The sequence below is a fragment of the Crinia signifera genome, chromosome 6, assembly GCF_055691185.1.
Source record: "Crinia signifera chromosome 6, ASM5569118v1, whole genome shotgun sequence".
In the NCBI taxonomy this organism is placed as follows: domain Eukaryota; kingdom Metazoa; phylum Chordata; class Amphibia; order Anura; family Myobatrachidae; genus Crinia; species Crinia signifera.
In genome coordinates, this window is record NC_139222.1 from 115,831,284 (window position 1) to 115,848,087 (window position 16,804).

The 16,804-nt window shown below is 45.0% G+C and overlaps 1 protein-coding gene across 1 annotated transcript in view; it reads left to right on the forward strand.

Moving 5' to 3' along the window:
- The first annotated feature begins 592 nt into the window (after positions 1 to 592).
- ODAD4 (outer dynein arm docking complex subunit 4) overlaps positions 593 to 16,804 on the forward strand; it is a 41,667-nt gene continuing 25,455 nt past the window's right edge. The window contains exon 1 of the mRNA XM_083146870.1: positions 593 to 717. The gene's annotated coding sequence lies outside the window, so the exon portion shown is untranslated. The remainder of the gene's footprint in view (positions 718 to 16,804) is intronic.

The following is a 16,804-nucleotide window of genomic DNA, read 5'->3' on the forward strand; positions in this document are numbered from 1 at the left end:
AAATTGGCATAAATATATACTTTTTCTTGGTGATTTTTACAAAATCTATTGTTTTGGAGGATTTAGTATCACTCCTTATCCCTCTGGTGATTCTATGGTTCTCATCAGACTGGAGGAATGACACTGCTCTAGTCTTATTGGCAATTATATCCTTTAAAGGAAACCTTATCTTGTATAACCCAAACTCAAGAATTCAATATTGGGGTTACTTATAAAAAAATACCCTCTCCACGTTTTGGATTTCTAATATAAATATAAGTAAACCTTTTTTCGATGGAAGATACGTTTTTGTTCCCCTGATGAAGTCATTATTGATGAAATGCGTTGGGTTTTTGCTATGTACCCTTGATTGAGGATCAACTTTTATATTCTGTACCAACATCCGAAGAAACAAATAAATACGCCCTTTGGAAGAACAACGTCTTTGTTTACTTCACTGAAAATTGTGGACTTTCTTACTTGAATTTTATTGTTTAAATTATATATTATAGGTGCCATACCACTATTGGGTTGTGTATATATATATATATATATATATATATATATGTACTTATGATTTCTTGTTTACTTAAAGGCACATGTCACTTTGTTCAGTTTTTTTCAGTTTTTTCCTGTAACCATGGTAACCGGCACGACATGATGAAGTCATCAGTGGGCGCGTCTGTTCAGGCTGGCTAACCCGTGGGTGTTTCACGTGTGATCTGGTGGGGTTATAAGGTATGTTCATTTATCACTATTGTTGTTCCTGATGAAGATGTGACTTTAATACATCGAAAACGTTTGGACATTTACCTGCGTTGTGTTATCCTTTCTATTTGCTGAGTGCCGCCGTGCACTACCTACTATTTACTGACCCAGTTGGGTTATTTTGGAAGGCACCAGCAGACACCTATCCATTTACCAGGTGTGCTGCCTACTAGCATATATATATATATATATATATATATATATATATATATATATATATATATATATATATATATATATATATATAGCAATGTAGGGTACAATACTCCAATGAGGGCACTCACCACAGTCTCAAGATGACTTGTTTCAATAAGGGTACTTTACCACTTTGTACAGCATGTAGTCTATGTTTCGGCCACCAGGTGGCCTTTCTCAGGACAAGACATCAATAGGCATCCACACAGTTCCAGAGTCAGAATACCCTTATTAAACAAGTCATTTTGAGACTGTGGTGAGTGCCCTCATTGGAGTATCGTACCCTACATTGTGGCACCTTAGGGGAGTACCCCAATAAAGGAACACGGAAGGTCTTGAGTGCGGAGTCCACTATATATATATATATATATATATATATATATATATATATATATGTCAGATCTTTATATATATATATTTATTTATTTATTTATCCAGTGGCATAACTATAAATTTTGCTCCCCCTGCCAAAAAGTTTGTGGTGCCCCCCCCCCCTCCAGGCTCCTCTCCAGCATGTTTCCCCAGCGTGTGACGTGATGACGTCACACACATAACGGAGAAGCTGAAGCAGGGTAGAGGAAGAGAGACCAGCAGACACTGATGCTTCCCTTGGCTCCAACACATCCCAGGCCGCCCTAGCACGCCCATCCGCCTACCATCCTGTACACAGTAGCCAATAGTCGGCTCTATGTATAGTCAATTGAATCAGTGGGGGAATTTATCATCTCTGCCATGGCCCCACCTGCGCTGCGGCTGACTCGCCTCCAATGCTCAGTCAGTGGGCAGCGGCAGGCAGCAGCATGTCAGTGCGTCGAGCGGGTGCCGGCGCCCACACAGACCCTGCTGCTGCTTGCTCCCCCAAGCAGCTGCTGGGGCTGCCTTACAGTAGTTACGCCATAGGGCGCCGAGTAACACTATTGTGGGTATATTGGGATTGGTGAGCCCCACTAGTAGGGGGCCTAGTGTTACTGCCTTTGGATATCACACCTAGCGCGGCCTGAGAAATTTTGTTGGTTATATATATATATATATATATATATATATATATATATATATATATATATATGAATCTAGAGAACACGGGAAGCTGCCGATTACTGAACTGAAGTGCATATATATATATATATATATTTTTTTTTTTTTTTTCATACTATACACAAAATGCGTATAAAATATATTTCAAGGTCATGCAGTTGAAGCATTCTTTAACTTAAAACAACCTGAAAGCTGCTTAATCAAAGTAGTAATGCCCCTCAGGTGCTGAAAGGGAGGGGGTTGTTCTAGACTAGAAAGACATGTTTTTAACTTACTAGCCTCTGTAATATAGTGCTGACAATACAGATTGTTCTGAGTTGTGTGTCAAATATAGACTATTATTACTAGAGATGAGAGGGTTTGGATTGAGGGAATCCGAGCACACCTGAACACCACCAATCCGAGCCCACTCCCCAGCCTGTTCGGGAATTCCTGACCAGGATCGGAGCGTGTGTTTCCAGAGCTCGTGAGATCCCGCTGTTGGATCTTGCATGATCTGAACCCTATAAAGTGGCAGGCGGGCGGTTGCCATCTTCACTCCGGTCTTAGGGGTTATTCTGTTTGGTACGGTGAAACGTACGTACGGTCTGTCACACCGTGCGTTTTCCGTACGCTCACGGTGAGCGTAAGTCCGCCCACAGAACAGCCGCACACGGACGGTCAAAAACACGACAATGGAGAGTGGCGTTCACTTGAGAGTATGCCACCGTGCAAGGACAGATCTCCCTCTTAGCCACCGATACCTGGCGTACATCAGAGCGTACGCCACAGTGCACGGACGGATCTCGTCCGTTTTCCCACCGATACCTTCCGTATATATCTGAGCGTACGCCACATGCAAACATGTTTTAATATTGTTCAAAATAAGACTTTAGAGTGTGATAGGCAGATGTTGGGATCCTTTGTTAAAAATATGTGATTGCAATAATGTTCTTGGTGGCATCTTACATACAGAGTGTGCTACATAAAGTTCATAGCAGATATGAAAGTGCATAATGTATGTTCTTGGGGAAATAAATACAGATTGCGTGCAAAATAGTGGCCATGGCCTTAGGACATTGCTCCACCATTGCAAGTAGAAATTGAGTCCAAAAACATCCTTGTTGCTCTTAGACGTGGTTTATGTGTCTTTTTCATAATAAAAAACTGGTATGTTTGTGTTACAGTGAAAAAGTTGACACATGTCGACTCCTGTGAATTGAGTGTCCTGCTTTTTAAAGTAGAAAAAAACACTTTCTGAATGGGATTAGATGATTATAAAATAACTACCTGGACATATTTAACCAGGTATTAGAATGAATATTAGCTAAAATTAAACCAACCTTTACATGTTGAGAAGTGTAGAAAGATATGCTTCCAATGTGTTTGAGGGCTGTGTGTGGCTTGCAGGTAGTGAAATAATGGTTTTCACTTAATAGCCTGCAGCATTGCTTATTACAATCAGGTGTATGTGTTTGACTAGTAATCAGCATTAATTAGCAGACCCAGGCGTCCGCTCTCATGCGGTATCTCTAGGGGTGGTCTGGAGCACTCTTTGGCATCCGCCTGTTTTTGGGCCAAAATGCACGGTGCATTCGCCGATCGAGGCGGTTGTGGCACCATGCATTTTGTGTGCACACCCCCGTGTACGCCCATGTTTACGCCCAGTTTTCCTCATTATTCCGGCCGCTCCCATAAAAACGCCCACATGCCGCCCACAATGACCGTGACAGTTTTTTTCACACGGAGAGACCCGTCCGTGAGCGGTGTGAGGTCGCCGCACATGCGCATTGTGAAAGTTACAATGCGAATTTCGCAGCCTTGCAAGTCAATCAGAATAAGGCCCTAAGTCCAGTGGCACTGACATTAAGTTCCAGTGGTACAGCCGACAGCTGTATAACTTGTGACAGTACAGTGTACACTGTATTAAAAAAAATAAAGATGTGTTTTTCTGATTTTTTTTCTGTCGCTGCTGTGTGTGTGTGTGTAAGGGTACACTACTCTCCTGTGCAGCCTGCATAATATTTTTCAAATAAAGGGGTTATTTTATTATTAATCCTTTTAATTTTTTCTGTTACCGGTACTTCCGTGTGTATAATGCTGCTTTCAGACCGCATAACTGGCTTTGACCCTGTATTTGGAAACGTTTCCAAAAACGGGTCTGCCAGATAAAACCCCTTTCACACCGCAGCACTTAAACGGTATATTACCGTTTAAGTGCCGATTTTTTGACACTGGCAGACCCGTTTTTGGAAACTTTCCAAATACAGGGTCAAAGCCAGTGCAGCCTTCAGCCCTCCCCTCCGTGCAGCTCCCCCCCCCCCCTCGCGTGTCGACCGAGAGCATGTCGACGCCCCCCGCGCATGTCGACGCCCCCCGCGCATGTCGACGCCCCCCGCGCGTGTCGACGCCCCCCCACCCCGCGTGTCGGCGCCCCCCCCCCCCGTGTCGACTTACCCCGTGCCGGTACCTCCGTTGTGGACTGCAGCTCAGTATGCTCGGAAAGCACTTATGAAAAAAGTGTCTTCCAGAAAATGGCTGCCCCATAGGAAACCCTGTTTAAAAAAACTGTCTTCCGTATGGGGGGCAGCCATTTTCTGAAAGACACTTTTTTCATAAGTGCTTTCCGAGCATACTGAGCTGCAGTGCCGGGAACCACAACGGAGATACCGGCACGGGGTAAGTCGACACGGGGGGGGCGCCGACACGCGCGGGGGGGTCGACACGCGGGGGGCGTCGACACGCGCGCGGGGGGTGTCGACACGCGCGGGGGGGGGCTCCAGTGCTGTGAATACTTAATGAGCGCTCATTAAGTATTCACTGTGCTAAATTTAGGACCCAGCTCATTGGCTGGGTCCTAAATACCGTTTCTGAGCCGATTTTTGCGCTAAAATACCGGTTCAGAAACGGGTAGGACCCTGCATTTTAACCGGTTAGAAAAAACGGCATTTTCTAACCGGTTAAGTGGGACTGGACCTTTCAGACCGCACACATTACCGTTTTAAAACGGTAAAAAAACGGCAATTTACCGTTTTAAAAGTGCGGTCTGAAAGGGGCATAAGGGTAAACTACTCTCCTTTGCAGGCCACATAATATTGTTCAAATAAAGGGGTTATTAATAATCCCTTTAATTGTTTCTGTCCCTGCCGTGTGTGTGGTTTAGGGGTACACTACACTCCTGTGCCACCAGCATAATATTTTTCAAAGTAGAAGACAAGAGAGGTTTTGTTGGTCGCACAAGACACAATTGGGTGGACCCCCTAGAGTAGGTTATTGTATTTCAGTATACTGAATAACTTTTATGGGGGTGTGCTACCATTAGACATATGGGATTTGCAGAATCAAAAAGAAGAAAAGAAATGTCCTTTGTAGGTGCACCAGAAAGGGGAATAAAACTTAACCTTTATTATTTATTTATCTAAGAACTGCGAGATAAAATTTAAACATGTAACAACAAACAAGGGTGGGGTTCACACAATTTTAAAACCAAGGTGGTGGGCAGATGTTGCAGGAGCTTTATTCAAATGATTTGTGTTTCAAGAACAGTGTGTTCCCGGTCTGTACAGAAGAAAAAGTCTGTTCTGACAGGCCAGGGTACTTTTATGAGAGCGGGTTACATGAAAACCTCTTTAATATTAGGCTCTCATTGACGCTTGCTCATATAATAAATGAGTGGACCTATAGCCTGGGGGTGGCATTGGATACGGATCAGCACACACTGCAATAATTGGACAGTGTGTGTGTAACAGATCACTGTTAACTCCAATAAAGGAGGATCCTTTGAACGCTGCAACCCCCTTAGGATTAGTGTGCTGGGACGGTGCAGCTTGCCCACAACCGTCTGGTATAGGTTGCCTTTAGTGCATGGGTACACTATCAAGCGTGGAAACACTCTGTAATTTGATAGTGCAGACTCCCAGTGGCAGAAATTGTATCGCTGCACCGCCTAAGTATCTGGTAGCACAAGTCCAGTGGAGCCGCCTCCAATTGGACTGACACACTCAAACGTGAGCGCCTTAAAAAAGGCTGTAGCGTCAGTTCACTGTCTAAGTACAGAATCAAAATACATCAATATGAAAAATAATAAAGACTACAAACATCTGCCCACGCACCGCTAGATGTTTGTAGTCTTTATTATTATTTTTAATATTGATGTATTTTGATTCTGTACTTAGACAGTGAACTGACGCTACAGCCTTTTTCGCCTAACTTGCTGGAAAACACAAAGTTGCTGAAGTTCGTTTGGAAGCTCAGAGCAGATCTCAGTGCTGCCCAAATCATCCATTGCTCCTTGGCTATATGTATTTAAATACCCATCAACCAATAATGTAAAATCAGCTAACATGGCATCCAACATTGCTAGGCGCAGAACCAAGAGGTGTAAGACTTCCAGAACTAATACTTTCAGCAAATGTGGAGATATTGGATGATCAAGCCATATATTGGGGTTATCCTTTATTAAAGTTTGCTTGTAAGTCAGGAATGAAACTTGTGAAGACGGCATGTTGTGATGTCTAGTCAAACATTCCTTAACCCCTTCCCGACAATTGACGTACATTTACGTCATGGTCGGGAAGTACTTCCCGACACATGGCGTAAATGTACGTCATGGCATTTAACTGTCACCGCGTCTATAGACGCGGTGACAGTTTCAACATGTCTGCTGTCCCTGACAGCAGACATGTCCGTGCATGCCCAGGGGGGGCTGCGATGCCGCCCCCCCGTCGGCGATCGCTGTGATTGGCTGTTCAGTGTGAACAGCCAATTACAGCGTTTTCTGTGTCACCGGCGAATAACGTTCGCCGGTGACACGCGATCGGAGGTGATTGGTGCTGTAAAGTACAGCACCAATCACCGCGGGGTGTAAGGGTGACACTGGTGTCACCCCACCTCACCCCGCCCGCCCCCAAAGGCCGTGATTGGTCCGTCGGACCGACGGACCAATCACAGCCATGGAGGGGGGTTTAAACTAACGGTGACTGCACTGCAGACGCCATTCCGGTCTGGAATTGCGTGCAGTGCGGTCACCGTGCCAATCTGCCGCGATATACTGACCAGAACCTTGCAAAATACTTACCTGATCCTTGCAAATATCTTGGCTGCTTCATCTGTGCTTGTAGTGTGCTGGATGCTTCCTGGATCCTGTTACTTGTGACTTCCTGTGAACTTGTGCTGCTGCAGTGTAATAGCGTTAGTTAGATAGAGAGAGATAGAGAGAGATAGTGTCAGATAGTGTCAGAGAGTGCTGTATTTTGTGCTGCTGCAGTGTGATATAGGCCCTTATTCTGAATCGTGCGGTACGGCCCGCGTGCGGCCGTACCGCCGATGTTTTCAGTCTGCACATGCGCAGAGGTCAATCTGCGCATGTGCAGCCCAATTCGCCGCAGACGTAGTTCGTCCGCCGCAAAGGGGGCGTATAGGGGCGTGAGGGGCTTCATACCCTCATTTCCCTATGCATACGCCCCGCGTTTCATGGGCGTTCCCATGCAAACGCGGGGCGTATGCATGCTAATGAGGGTATGACGCCAGTGATGGGGGCGGGAAGCTGACGTCGCCGGATGTCAGCTCTCAGCCCCCATACAAGCTATCACACGGACGATTGTCCGTGTGGTCTCAGCTTGCGGGACCTGGTGGGGCGTGCGGCCCTGCCTTCGATGGTCGCCGACCATCGAATGCAGGGGGCAGCTCCCACCATGGTGGAGGCGTACGCCCCACCATTTTCTTGCGGATCGCCAGCCGTCCGTGTACGGACGGCCGTGGCGATCCGTATCGTGGGCGGGGATTGGTTTGTGCGGCCGGAGCACCGTGTGCGGCTCCGGCCGCACAGATCTGAATAAGGGCCATAGTTATAGAGAGAGAGATAGAGAGAGATAGAGAGAGATAGAGAGAGATAGAGAGAGATAGAGAGAGATAGAGAGAGAGAGATAGAGAGGCCTAGTGACAGAGAGTGCTATATTTTGTGCTGCTGCAGTGTGATAGTTATAGATAGATAGAGAGAGATAGAGAGAGATAGAGAGAGATAGAGATAGTGACAGATTGTGCTATATATTTTTTATATAACTGACTGCTGCCCCCCCTTTTGTGCTGATCAGTATAAATTAACTGATCAGCAACTTTTTGGGGGCGCAGGGTATTTTTATATATATATATACCTGTCACTGCTGCTGCTGCAGTGTCATAGAGTGTTAGATAGTGAGAGATAGAGAGATAGAGAGAGATAGCGACAGAGAGTGATAGAGAGTGCTACATTTTGTGTCTGCTGCCCCCGCCTTTTGTGCTGATCACTATATCTGAGGTGATCAGCAACTTTTTAGGGGTGCAGAGGGTTTTTTTTTTTTTTATATATATATACCTGCCAGTTGCACTGTCAGTTGCACCTGCTGCCCCTCACTGGTAATCAGTGTCGCATCACTGATCACCTTTTTTTTTTTTTGTGTGTGCTGTGGGGTCTTTTTTTAATTTTTTTTTTTACACACACTGTGATTTTGTGGGTGTCCTGTGGCCGCTGTGCGCGGATCAGTGACGTACATCACTGATCATCTTTTTCGGCACAGGGTTGATCTATTTTTTTTTTTTTTTTTGATCAAATTCCTGTTGCCTTTCAGCGCTGTTCAGTGACGGACGTTACTGACCAACATCTGTGCTCAATTTTTGGCGCAGGACTTTTTTTTTTTTTTTAACCCCTTCAATTTTTTTTTTTAACCCCTTCAATTTTTTTTTTTTTTTAACCCCTCCATTTTTTTTTTTTGTATAAAGTATTTTTTTTTTCTGCACACTACATACACACTACACACTACATACCCCCCGGGTTGAAATAAAGTTTGTACCCCCCCCTACACTATACACGTGTTGAAACATTTCACTACCAGTAACACAAAAATAAAAATGGCATCCCAAATGTCATCCCAAATGTCATCCCAGTCATCCAGAAGAATGTATTCAGCGGAGGAGGCATATGCCCTGCTTGCTTCTGACTCTGACACAGCCAGTGATGCAAGCGGGGAATTTGAAGGATTCGCCTTAAGCTCCTCTTCCTCCTCTGGTGATGAGGGACCCCCTCAAAGACGCCCCCGTAGAGCAGCTGAGACCCCCCCCCCAATAATTGATCTCGTATGGACCCCACCACCAGACAATTTTGAGCCCCAGGTTCCTGAGTTTTTGGCCATGCCAGGAATCCAATTTGATTCCACAGGTCTCAGAGAAATTGACTTTTTCAAATTATTTTTCTCTGATGATTTTATAAATTTAATGGTGGACCAAACTAATTTATATGCCCAGCAGTTTATTGCTCAAAACCCCACGTCATCATTTGCTAGGTGGACCCCTGTAGATGCAGTAGAGATGATGACGTTTTGGGGTCTGGTGTTTCATATGGGCATAGTAAAAAAGCCAGAAATTAGGCAATATTGGAGTACAGATGTTCTGTACAGCACCCCATTTTACCGTATGGCCATGCCCCGGGCTCGATTTGAGACGATCCTTAAATTTTTGCATTACAACGATAATGCACAGTGCCCACCCAGAGATGATCCCACCTTTGACCGGCTATTCAAAGTCAGGCCGGTCATTGATCATTTCAGTGCCAAATTTGAAGAGATGTACATCCCAGATAAATTCATTTGCATAGACGAGTCCCTTATACATTTTAAAGGAAGGGTTAAATTCCGCCAGTACCTTCCCAGTAAGAGGGCAAGGTATGGCATAAAAATGTATAAGTTGTGTGAAAGCACCTCAGGGTACACCCACAGGTTTAGGGTATATGAAGGGAAGGATTCAAGAATTGAACCGCCAGAATGCCCCCCCTCCCTCGTAGGTGTTAGTGGAAAAATTGTCTGGGATTTAGTGCACCCCTTCCTGGATAAAGGTTATCACCTCTATGTGGATAACTTTTACACCAGCATCCCCCTGTTTAAGGCCCTTGGTTCAAGAGGTACAGCAGCTTGCTGTACTGTGCGCAAGAACCAAAGAGGCCTCCCAAAAACGCACATTGCCCAAGTAATGAGAAGGGGTGAAAGCAGGGGAATATGCACCGAAAATATGTTGTTGGTCAAATATAAGGACAAGAGGGATGTCCTTATACTGACAACAATTCACGGAGACAGTACCACCTCCGTCCCTGTACGAGGTACCAGTACCCACACCTCAAAACCTAATTGTATCCTGGATTACAATAGGTACATGGGCGGAGTGGATCTTTCAGATCAGGTACTGAAGCCGTACAGTGCCCTGCGGAAAACAAAAATCTGGTACAAGAAGCTGGCCGTGTATATCATCCAGATGGCACTGTATAACGCTTACGTGCTATTCCGTTCTACCGGCCAGAGGGGGACATTTATGCACTTTCAAGAGGAAGTCATAAAGGGCCTAATATTTGGGAACCAGCAGGCTGAGGGCCCCAGTACTTCTAGTACTGGCCCCCGTATTGTACCAGGGCAGCATTTTCCTGATGAAATCCCCTCCACTGGAAAAAAGGGCAGGACACAAAAAAGGTGCAAAGTTTGCTATAAAAAGGGAATAAGAAAGCAAACTATTTTCCAGTGTGACACTTGCCCCGACAAACCCGGCCTATGTATAAAGGAGTGTTTTAAAATATACCACACATCTATGGATTATTAGGTTCATAATTTCACCGTGCTTCGGGGGTCTTGCTAATGCCACATACCACCCACCATTCATTCCACCATAATCTGAGCCGCAAAATCCAAAAATCACTCCTTCCCTTCTGAGTCCTGCCATGCACCCAACTGGTATTTTTTGGTCACATGTGAGGCATTGCCGTACTCGGGAGAAATTGGGGCACAGATTTTGGGGTGCTTTTTCTCCTTCATACCTTCTGAAAATGAAAAATTTTGAGCCAGAACTGCATTTTTGTGTAAAAAAATGTAATTTTTCATTTTCACTGCCCACTTGTATCAAAATTGGTGAAACCCCTGGGGGTTTGAAATGTACACTATACCCCTAGATGAATTCCCTGAGGGGTGTAGTTTGCAAAATGGGGTCACTTGTGGGGGGGTTCCACTGTATTGGTGCTTTGGGGGTCTTGCTAATGCGACATAGCACCCACCATCATTCCACCAGAATTTGTGCTGCAAAATCCAAATATCACTCCTTCCCTTCTGAGTCCTGCAACTTTTTGGTCACACATGAGGCATTGCCGTACTCGGGAGAAATTGGGGCACAGATTTTGGGGTGCTTTTTCTCCTTCATACCTTCTGAAAATGAAAAAATTTGAGCCAGAACTGCATTTTTGTGTAAAAAAATGTAATTTTTCATTTTCACTGCCCACTTGTATCAAAATTGGTGAAACCCCTGGGGGTTTGAAATGTACACTATACCCCTAGATGAATTCCCTGAGGGGTGTAGTTTGCAAAATGGGGTCACTTGTGGGGAGGTTCCACTGTATTGGTGCTTTGGGGGTCTTGCTAATGCGACATAGCACCCACCATCTTTCCACCAGAATTTGTGCTGCAAAATCCAAATATCACTCCTTCCCTTCTGAGTCCTGCAACTTTTTGGTCACACATGAGGCATTGCCGTACTCGGGAGAAATTGGGGCACAGATTTTGGGGTGCTTTTTCTCCTTCATACCTTCTGAAAATGAAAAATTTTGAGCCAGAACTGCATTTTTGTGTAAAAAAATGTAATTTTTCATTTTCACTGCCCACTTGTATCAAAATTGGTGAAACCCCTGGGGGTTTGAAATGTACACTATACCCCTAGATGAATTCCCTGAGGGGTGTAGTTTGCAAAATGGGGTCACTTGTGGGGGGGTTCCACTGTATTGGTGCAACATAGCACCCACCATTCATTCCACCAGAATCTGTGCTGCAAAATCCAAAAATCACTCCTTCCCTTCTGAGTCCTGCCATGCACCCAACTGGTATTTTTTGGTCACATGTGAGGCATTGCCGTACTCGGGAGAAATTGGGGCACAGATTTTGGGGTGCTTTTTCTCCTTCATACCTTCTGAAAATGAAAAATTTTGAGCCAGAACTGCATTTTTGTGTAAAAAAATGTAATTTTTCATTTTCACTGCCCACTTGTATCAAAATTGGTGAAACCCCTGGGGGTTTGAAATGTACACTATACCCCTAGATGAATTCCCTGAGGGGTGTAGTTTGCAAAATGGGGTCACTTGTGGGGGGGTTTCACTGTATTGGTGCAACATAGCACCCACCATTCATTCCACCAGAATCTGTGCTGCAAAATCCAAAAATCACTCCTTCCCTTCTGAGTCCTGCCATGCACCCAACTGGTATTTTTTGGTCACATGTGAGGCATTGCCGTACTCGGGAGAAATTGGGGCACAGATTTTGGGGTGCTTTTTCTCCTTCATACCTTCTGAAAATGAAAAATTTTGAGCCAGAACTGCATTTTTGTGTAAAAAAATGTAATTTTTCATTTTCACTGCCCACTTGTATCAAAATTGGTGAAACCCCTGGGGGTTTGAAATGTACACTATACCCCTAGATGAATTCCCTGAGGGGTGTAGTTTGCAAAATGGGGTCACTTGTGGGGGGGTTCCACTGTATTGGTGCTTTGGGGGTCTTGCTAATGCGACATAGCACCCACCAAAATTCCAACAGAATCTGAGCTGCAAAATCCAAAAATCACTCCTTCCCTTCTGAGTCCTGCCATGCACCCAACTGGTATTTTTTGGTCACATGTGAGGCATTGCCGTACTCGGGAGAAATTGGGGCACAGATTTTGGGGTGCTTTTTCTCCTTCATACCTTCTGAAAATGAAAAATTTTGAGCCAGAACTGCATTTTTGTGTAAAAAATGTAATTTTTCATTTTCACTGCCCACTTGTATCAAAATTGGTGAAACCCCTGGGGGTTTGAAATGTACACTATACCCCTAGATGAATTCCCTGAGGGGTGTAGTTTGCAAAATGGGGTCACTTGTGGGGGGATTCCACTGTATTGGTGCTTGGGGGGTCTTGCTAATGCGACATAGCACCCACCAAAATTCCACCAGAATCTGAGCCGCAAAATCCAAAAATCACTCCTTCCGTTCTGAGTCCTGCCATGCACCCAACTGGTATTTTTTGGTCACATGTGAGGCATTGCCGTACTCGGGAGAAATTGGGGCACAGATTTTGGGGTGCTTTTTCTCCTTCATACCTTCTGAAAATGAAAAATTTTGAGCCAGAACTGCATTTTTGTGTACAAAAATGTAATTTTTCATTTTCACTGCCCACTTGTATCAAAATTGGTGAAACCCCTGGGGGTTTGAAATGTACACTATACCCCTAGATGAATTCCCTGAGGGGTGTAGTTTGCAAAATGGGGTCACTTGTGGGGGGGGTTCCACTGTATTGGTGCTTTGGGGGTCTTGCTAATGCGACATAGCACCCACCAAAATTCCACCAGAATCTGAGCTGCAAAATCCAAAAATCACTCCTTCCCTTCTGAGTCCTGCCATGCACCCAACTGGTATTTTTTGGTCACATGTGAGGCATTGCCGTACTCGGGAGAAATTGGGGCACAGATTTTGGGGTGCTTTTTCTCCTTCATACCTTCTGAAAATGAAAAATTTTGAGCCAGAACTGCATTTTTGTGTAAAAAATGTAATTTTTCATTTTCACTGCCCACTTGTATCAAAATTGGTGAAACCCCTGGGGGTTTGAAATGTACACTATACCCCTAGATGAATTCCCTGAGGGGTGTAGTTTGCAAAATGGGGTCACTTGTGGGGGGGTTCCACTGTATTGGTGCTTGGGGGGTCTTGCTAATGCGACATAGCACACACCAAAATTCCACCAGAATCTGAGCCGCAAAATCCAAAAATCACTCCTTCCGTTCTGAGTCCTGCCATGCACCCAACTGGTATTTTTTGGTCACATGTGAGGCATTGCCGTACTCGGGAGAAATTGGGGCACATATTTTGGGGTGCTTTTTCTCCTTCATACCTTCTGAAAATGAAAAATTTTGAGCCAGAACTGCATTTTTGTGTAAAAAAATGTAATTTTTCATTTTCACTGCCCACTTGTATCAAAATTGGTGAAACCCCTGGGGGTTTGAAATGTACACTATACCCCTAGATGAATTCCCTGAGGGGTGTACTTTGCAAAATGGGGTGACTTGTGGGGGGGTTCCACTGTATTGGTGCAACATAGCACCCACCATTCATTCCACCAGAATCTGTGCTGCAAAATCCAAAAATCACTCCTTCCCTTCTGAGTCCTGCCATGCACCCAACTGGTATTTTTTGGTCACATGTGAGGCATTGCCGTACTCGGGAGAAATTGGGGCACAGATTTTGGGGTGCTTTGTCTCCTTCATACCTTCTGAAAATGACAAATTTGGAGCCAGAACTGCATTTTTGTGTAAAAAAATGTAATTTTTCATTTTCACTGCCCACTTGTATCAAAATTGGTGAAACCCCTGGGGGTTTGAAATGTACACTATACCCCTAGATGAATTCCCTGAGGGGTGTAGTTTGCAAAATGGGGTCACTTGTGGGGGGGTTCCTAACTTTTAGCATCTTATGGTGCCTAGAAACCTACATGGTGCCTAAAAAATAATCTCATAAAAAGGAGGCTCCAAAATCAAGTAGGTGCTCCTTCTATTATGAAGCCTGTGGTTTGGTCACCGTGCACACTAGGGCCACATATAGGATATTTATGAAAACAAAAGAATTGGGGGAATCAATTTTCAGTCACATTTCTCTAGTAAAATGTACTGTGTTCCTTAGAAAAATGTATTAAAATTGCAAATCTGCAAAAAAAAAGAAATTTTGAAATTTCACCTACACTTTGTTTTAATTCCTGTGAAACACCTAAAGGGTTAACAAACTTCAAAAATGCTGTTTTGAATACTGTGAGGGGTGCAGTTTTTGAAATGGCATCATTTATGGGGGTGTCTCACATACAAGTCCCTCAAAGTCACATCAGAACTGAACTGGTCCCTAAAAAAATCAGTGTTTGAAATTTTCTTGAAAATTTGAGAATTTGCTATTCATATTGTAAGCCTCCTAGTGTCCCAAAAAATTAAAAGGAAGTTGAAATAATGATGTCAACATAAAGTAGACATATGGTCTTTGTTAGTTATTAACTATTTTGAGTGGTATGATTATTTGTCTCACAAGCAGAAAATTTAACATTTTGCAAATTGCTAAATTTTCCATTTTTTTACGACATTTTGGTATTTTTCACAAAAAAACACAGACTGCATCGACCCAAATTTACCACTACCTTGAAGTACAATGTGTCACGAAAAAACAATCTCAAAATCACTGGGATAAGTAAAAGCAAAAAAAAGTTATCCCCACTTAAGTGAGACATGTCAGATTTGAAAAAAAGGGCTCTGTCAGGAACGCAAAAACTGGCTCTGTCAGGAAGGGGTTAAGTGAACACGTATGATTAGGAAGGAAGCCGCCGGTTTCCATGAAGAACAGGTATACATCTCCTACCTGTGTATCAAAGATATTGCTAAGAAGCACCCCATATTGGTGGGACAAGACATCCCCCAGCCAGCGACAATCATGGACCACCTTCAGAATGCTTTTGCCTTCAAGCACCATTTGTAACCCGTTTCTAATAACTCCAGGCCCCAAGAGAAGGACATTAAAAAAGATAAACACATCTTTTCATAGCCACCTACAGCCAGTACAACTTTCCATGGCGACACAATTTCAGTCCCACTGCACCTAATCTCAGGAGCAACTGCAAACAACCGCACCCTCCTAAAGACATTTATCACAAATCCCCAAGGAGAGTCAAATGGTGTTGGTGGTTGCGATGCCGGACCTTCCCATCATGCCAGACCTTCACATGACTATGGTGGACAAATACTTTGGTGACAGCATCCAAGTAGACATGTCAGACAGTCCTTACCTGTACTGGAAGGGAAAAAAAGGCAGTTTGGAAGCCCCATGTAAAAACTGGCTCTATTTTACCTGAGTTGTCCACCCTCCAGTGTGTACTCCGAACAGGGCCGGACTGGCCATCTGGCACTTCTGGCAAATGCCAGAAGGGCCGATGGCCTTGTGGGACGATTTTTTACAGCTAGATTTCTGTTGGGACGGAGCTTACCCGGGGTGGAGCTTACCCAATCTGATGGACAGCAGGGGCAGACGCTGCAGCAGATGACGTGGCTGCAAGAAGAAGGAAGTGTCCACAGGGGAGGAGACCGGAAGAGGTGAAGTGCACGTACGGTGAGGGAGAAGCAGCCCAGCACGTGAGCGGTGGCACGGAGGAGACGGAGACTGCGGGGATCAAGTGCGGCACCTGTGAAGCAGCAGTGAGCGGCGGCAAAGAGTAGCCGGCAGCATCACCACACCAGCGGCGGCTGGCGGCACTGAATGCGGCAATGCCAACCCGCACCCACACTAGTGCATCCTGCAGGAGGCGGGACCGAGGCCAAGAGACCCCAGCGATACCCGGACGGAGAAAGGGACCAGCCTGAGCGGGGAGCCAGAACTGGCTGGAGCCAGCAGCTGCCACAGGTACTCGGGGCCAAGGACGCTGCACTGACACATGCCAGCTGCCCTACATCAGCGGCCATTTGACCTTTACCCCCATCCTCAGGCCACCTAAGCAGTTAAGGCTACTGAACTGCCAGCTGCCCTACACCAGCAGTCATTTGACCTTCACCCCCATCCCCAGATTACATAAGCAGATAAGACCTGTGCGCCTGAGCGCCATTTTGGGTATTACGGTGTGTAGTATAATGTGTAATACCATGCCCCTTTGAGATGCCACGCCTTCTTTTCATTAGGCCACACCCATGTTGATGCACCGCAGATGGGCCTGTGTGCTCAAAATGCCAGGGCCGATTTTTGGTCCCAGTCCGGCCCTGACTCCGAACCTGGTCAGTGAGCGACGTAGAAGGTTGCTTCCACAA